The 6,128-nt window shown below is 45.9% G+C and overlaps 1 long non-coding RNA gene across 1 annotated transcript; it reads left to right on the top strand.

The window, feature by feature from the left end:
• Positions 1 to 4,564: 4,564 nt before the first annotated feature.
• On the top strand, positions 4,565 to 5,041 carry LOC307227133. Its single transcript, XR_013843825.1, has 2 exons — positions 4,565 to 4,742; positions 4,902 to 5,041. It is a non-coding gene; the product is annotated as an uncharacterized lncRNA (long non-coding RNA).
• Positions 5,042 to 6,128: the final 1,087 nt, after the last annotated feature.

Below are 6,128 nucleotides of genomic sequence, written 5' to 3' on the forward strand. Positions count from 1 at the left end.
TGAGAACACACTTTCATACTATCCAACTTGTTCAGACAACAACAGCTCATCTCGCTTTACTGGCTGAGGGAGCTGACGTTTGTCCGCAGACAGTTTTTCCGAGTCATGTGGCCAGCATGACTAAGCCGCTTCTGGCGAAACCAGAGCAGCGCACGGAAATGCTGTTTTCCTTCCCGCTGGAGTGGTACCTATTTATCCACTTGCACTTTGATGTGCTTTCAAACTGCTAGGTTGGCAGGAGCAGGGACCGAGCAACGGGAGCTCACCCCGTCGCACGGATTCAAACCACTAACCTTCCAATTGGCAAGCCCTAGGCTTAGTGGTTTAGACCACAGCGCCACCCACATCCCTCAAGGAGATAAAGAACTACATATTTTTTAGAAGACATCTGAAGGCAGCCCTGTATCAGGAAGTTTTTAATGTTTGATATTTTACTGTGTTTTATATATGCTGTAGGGACGCGGGTGGCGCTGTGGGTTAAACCACAGAGCCTGGGACTTGCTGATCAGAAGGTCGGTGGTTCGAATCCCCACGAGGTGGTGAGCTCCCGTTGCTCGGTCCCTGCTCCTGCCAACCTAGCAGTTCAAAACCACGTCAAAATGCAAGTAGATAAATAGGTACCACTCCGGTGGGAAGGTAAACGGTGTTTCCGTGCACTGCTCTGGTTCGCCAGAAGCGGCTTAGTCATGCTGGCCACATGACCCAGAAACTGTATGCCGGCTTCCATGGCCAATAAAGTGAGATGAGAGCCGCAACCCCAGAGTCAGTCATGACTGGACCTAATGGTCAGGGGTCCCTTTACCTATATATGTTGTAAGCTGCCAGAGTAGCTGGGGGAAACCCAGCCAGATGGGCAGGGTAACAACAACAACAGATTTGAGGAAACATAATTTCCCCCCTCTCCTCCCCCCATGAAGCCCCCAGATCTATTCTAGGTTTCCCGCTATCCCTCCAGAGCAGACTTCGGGATGGTGCCGGGGGAACGTGGACAGGACATCTCATTGTACAGTGGTAATCTTTGCACCAGCATAGATATTTAGTTGAATATTGTCTGCTGAAAAGACATAGAAAGTACAAAACGACTTCACCAAGCAGGACATCTTAACAGCACCGGTAAGGGGGGGGGGCAGCTTTGCAGCCAGCTGCTTTACTGAGGGATCTAGCATTTGGTGATACAAAATTTAACACAAATGTCAAGGCTAACCTTTTCAATTAAGCCAGGTAAATTAAGCCAGCTGCCTGTGGGAAATGCCTTCCACACTACCAATGTGTTAGATCGCCAGTAGCAGGAACTTATTGCTGATTTGCATCAAAAGAACAGACATCAGAGAGAAGGAAAATGGTAGGACCTGGCTCCTTTGATAGCGAAAGCTGCCTCTTGCCTACCCTCCAGGCGTCTCGCTGCAGCTGCAAAACTTCAGCTGAGTTTTAGTGCGTTCAAGGCTATTAACAAAGGCATTGAGCACAAATATAGGATTTGCCCTTCACTCCCAACAGCTCATGATTTGCTGCCAGCCTGCCTTCTCTTTCATCCAAATCTGGGGTCACACAGGGTACTTTCCAGCGCACTTGGGAAATGAATGAGAGAGGTGGAGAGACCCTAGCTGTGCCGTTGCTGCTCCCCCAATTTTCTGGTGTGAGTGAGGAGTTGACTTGCTTGGTTAAAAATGAAAAAAGTTAAATTTAAGACTACCATTACTGAGGGACGCGGGTGGCACTGTGGGTTAAACCACAGAGCCTAGGACTTGCTGATCAGAAGGTCAACGGTTCGAATCCCCACAACAGCGTGAGCTCCCATTGCTCAGTCCCTGCTCCTGCCAACCTAGCAGTTTGAAAGCATGTCAAAATGCAAGTAGATAAATAGGTACCACTCCGGCGGGAAGGTAAATGGCGTTTCCGTGCACTGCTCTGGTTCGCCAGAAGTGGCTTAGTCACGACTGGACCTAATGGTCAGGGGTCCCTTTACCTTTACCATTACTGAGTATGAGGGTCACCAGGCATTCTAATATATATCAGTCTTTTCCAACCAGATGCCCTCCATGTACCACCCCTATTCACTGTCTGAAAATGGGGCAGTAAATGGATATTTCAGGACAGACCCTTATTGGTGGTGGTGCCTGGACTATGCAACACCATGCCCTGGTCGACTCAGCTAGCCTCCATGGGCTGAGGCAGTAATGCTTCTGAATACCAGCTGCTGGAAACCACTGGGGTGGGGAGTGCTCTGGTTCTTGCATCCTGCCTTCAGGTTTCCCCACAAGCATCTGGTTGGCCACGGTGAGATCAGGATGCTGGACTAGGTGGGCCATTGGCCTGATCCAGCAAGCTCTTCTTATGGTGTTTATAGTGATCTTCTACCTTTAAAACACAGGTAAAATGCTGCTGTACCAACATGCATGACGTTATCTGGATTTTTGTTTACTTCCGATAATGTGATACTGCTGTTGTCTTCTCTGTTTCTTCTAATTGTTGTTTTTTTTTTTTTTTAATAATGCATTGGATTTACGTTTTGGTCCTGGAGGATTCTGCAAGGGATGGAAAGCTAGGCTAGGAATGTTCATAATAAACGCATGAATAAATAAAATGTGACAAAGGCATCATTTGTAGCTTGTAATTCAAGGAGATTGCACTGTTATCTATTGAGACTGTTTCTCTTGAAAACAACTAATGAGAACAAAAATAGATGGCATGACAATTTTTCAAACTTTTGATAGACAGAGCTCCCAATATAGGAATAATGCCTTACAATTATGTATGGATGGCAGAGGCAACCCTGCAACATTCATGAATTCTGGAGGTTTTTTCTCCTCCTTTCAGCTGAGGGGAGTCTTATCTTGCCTTGCTGAGAGTCACATCTTAATTTCAGTCCCATTCACAGTGAAGGGGAAAGTATCTCCTCTTTAATTTAAATGCTCCGCAGTGCATTTTTGAATGCTTCTTCTTACATCTATATTGTAGCAGTAAACATGGATTTATGATTTACTAAATGTAGAGGACACGCACAAATGGCTGTCAGTAATTTGACACAAATGTACAAAATCGTAATGCACGTAAGATGGAGCCATATTGATTTATTTTTCTGAGCGTAGCCATCAAATCTGAGTGAGCATCCTTTGGCTGCATGAGATGCCTTTTCACTCCCATTACTTAGGGAGGTTTATTAATAGCACATATCAAATCTGCATGACATTGTCAATTAAGGCTTAGCACGGAGGCCAGGATTTTGGTTAAGGGTGCCATAAATGTCTGTAATTTCCCCTTCCTGGTGTGAAAATTGTGTATTTATTATTGCAAATAAGTGTCCCAAACAAGCAGCAGGTTTGAAATATTAATCTCAAATCATAGAATCATAGAATCATAGAATCATAGAGTTGGAAGAGACCACAAGGGCCATCGAGTCCAACTCCCTGCCAAGCAGGAAACACCATCAGAGCACTCCTGACATATGGTTGTCAAGCCTCTGCTTAAAGACCTCCAAAGAAGGAGACTCCACCACACTCCACACTCCTTGGCAGCAAATTCCACTGAATCATTTGCTCCAAATTCTTCAGGTTGGGCATTGTTTTCTTTATCGGAGAAGACTGAGGCAAAGAAGGCATTGAGGAGTTCAGCCCTTTCTGTGTCCCCTGTTTGCATTTCACCATCTTCTCCTCTGAGTGACCCCACTGTTTCTTTGTTCTTCCTTTTGCTACGAACATACCCATAAAAGCCTTTTTTGTTGCTTTTAACCTCTCTAGCAAGCCTGAGTTCATTCTGTGCTTTAGCTTTTCTGACTTTGTGTCTACACGTGCTGGCTATTTGTTTGAATTCCTCTTTGGTGGTTTCCCCCCTTTTCCATTTTTTGTACACATCCTTTTTTAATCTTAACTCAGTTAAAAGTTCTTTAGATAGCCACCCTGGCTTCTTTAGGCACCTTCCATGTTTCCGTCTCATTGGTATTGCCTGAAGTTGTGCTTTTACTATCTCCCTCTTAACAAACTCCCAGCCATCATGAACTCCCTTTCCTTTTAGTATTACTGTCCATGGGATCTCACCCAGCACTTCCCTAAGTTTTATGAAGTCGGCTTTCTTAAAGTCAAGAAACTGAGTCCTAGTATGCTTGGCTGCTCCTTTCCGCTGTATAGTAAACTTCAGAAGAGCATGATCACTCGCACCTAATGATCCTTCCACTTCTACCCCACTAACCAGGTCATCAACATTGGTTAGGACCAGATCTAAAATGGCTGTTCCTCTTGTTGCTTCTCCCACTTTCTGGACAATGAAGTTGTCTGCAAGGCCAGTGAGGAATCTGTTTGACCTTATGCTCTTGGCTGAGTTTGACATCCAGCAAATATCCGAGTAATTGAAGTCCCCCATTACTACTATCTCACTTCCTTTTGCATGCTTGGCCATCTGTTCCAGGAAGGCATCATCTATGTCCTCCGTTTGGCTTGGGGATCTATAGTAAACTCCCACAATGAGGTCCCTGTTATTCTTCTCTCCCTTAATTTTGACCCAAATGCTCTCACTTTGGCTTTGAGGTTCTGAATCATGGATCTCATCACAGGTATACACATCCCTGACATATAACGCCACTCCTCCTCCTTTCTTGTCTGGTCTGTTTCTCTGAAATAGATTGTATCCCTCCATTATTACATTCCAGTCGTGGGACTTATCCCACCAGGTTTCAGTGATGCCTATTATGTCATATTTAGTTTGCTGTACCAAGAGCTCAAGCTCATCTTGTTTATTTCCCATGCTTTGTGCATTAGTGTACAGACATTGAAGTCCATTAATCATTCCCCCATGTCTCTTATTTAAGGATTTTTTCCTCCCACCACTAGGTCTGCGTGCTGTTTGCTCCATTTGGTCTATGACATTTGGATGATCATCTTCATCAATTGATAGATTCCTACCTTCAGGAGCACTGTCTTCCTCCCCCACATTAGTCAGTTTAAAGCCCTCCTGATGAGGTTTCTGAGATTTTTGGCAAAAACATTTCTCCCAACCGTTGTGAGGTGCAGCCCATCGCTTGCCAGAAGTCCATCTTCAAGAAACTGCAGTCCATGATCTAAGAATCCAAACCGTTCCTGTTTACACCATTTGCGAAGCCAGCTGTTCACTTCCACTATTTTTCCCTCTCTCCCTGGGCCACGTCGTTCAACTGGGAGGACAGATGAGATGACTATTTGTGCATTTAATTGCTTCAATTTCCTGCCCAGAGCCTCATAGTCTCTTTTGATCTTCTGGAGGCTATTGCTTGCAGTGTCATTGGTTCCCGCATGAACCAAGAGGAAGGGGTATTTGTCAGTGGGTTTTATGATTCCTTGCAGTCGTTCAGTTACATCTTGGATCTTAGCCCCAGGGAGACAGCACACTTCCCGAGACATTTTGTCAGGCCCACAGATCACTGCTTCTGTTCCCCTCAGTAGGGAATCCCCTATCACCACTACACGCCTCCTCTTAGGTTTGGTCAGGGTTCTTCCGTGAGCTGTCCGTTCCAAGGTCGCCTGCACATTCCCTGAGGACTGACTTTGCTGCTCGTCTTCATATACCTTGATCGACTATAATGAGGGAGATATCCTCAAATGGAGTCTGCTCTTCGTCTTCCATGCTAGGGGAGAGGACCTCAAAGCGATTGTGTAATTCTAAACAATCAGAGCGAACCCTGGGCCTCCTACTTCTTTGAGTCACGTTTCTCCATATATCTGGCTCCTGTGTTGGTGAACTAGCCTCCTTCTCAGGGGAGTCCCCTGTCTCCTCCTTGATGGAGACGGTGTGCTCTGTTGCTTCCAAGAAGAGCTCCAGCTCTCTAATTCTTTGGAGCGTAGCTACACGTTCCTCCAGTTGCTGGACTTTGTCTTTTAGGAGGGCAACCAACATGCAATTGCTGCAGGTAAAGCTGCCTGCAACCTTTGGCAAGATGGCAAACATTGCGCAGGAACCGCAGGCGACTGCAGCTGTTCCCTCACTCTCCATCTTGAGAACGTGTCATTGGGGGTGGCTACAGTGGTCCTCCATCATAAGAAGCGTGCAGACAGGACAAATAATTCCCCCCCCAAAAAAACCCTAGGTCTCCCCCAACAAACGTTTGAGACCAGCTCCCCTAAATCTAAAAGATGGATTAACCTGCGCGCGCCGCCAGGCGT

Source organism: Podarcis cretensis, assembly GCF_951804945.1.
Source record: "Podarcis cretensis genome assembly, chromosome: 11".
Lineage (NCBI taxonomy): Eukaryota > Metazoa > Chordata > Lepidosauria > Squamata > Lacertidae > Podarcis > Podarcis cretensis.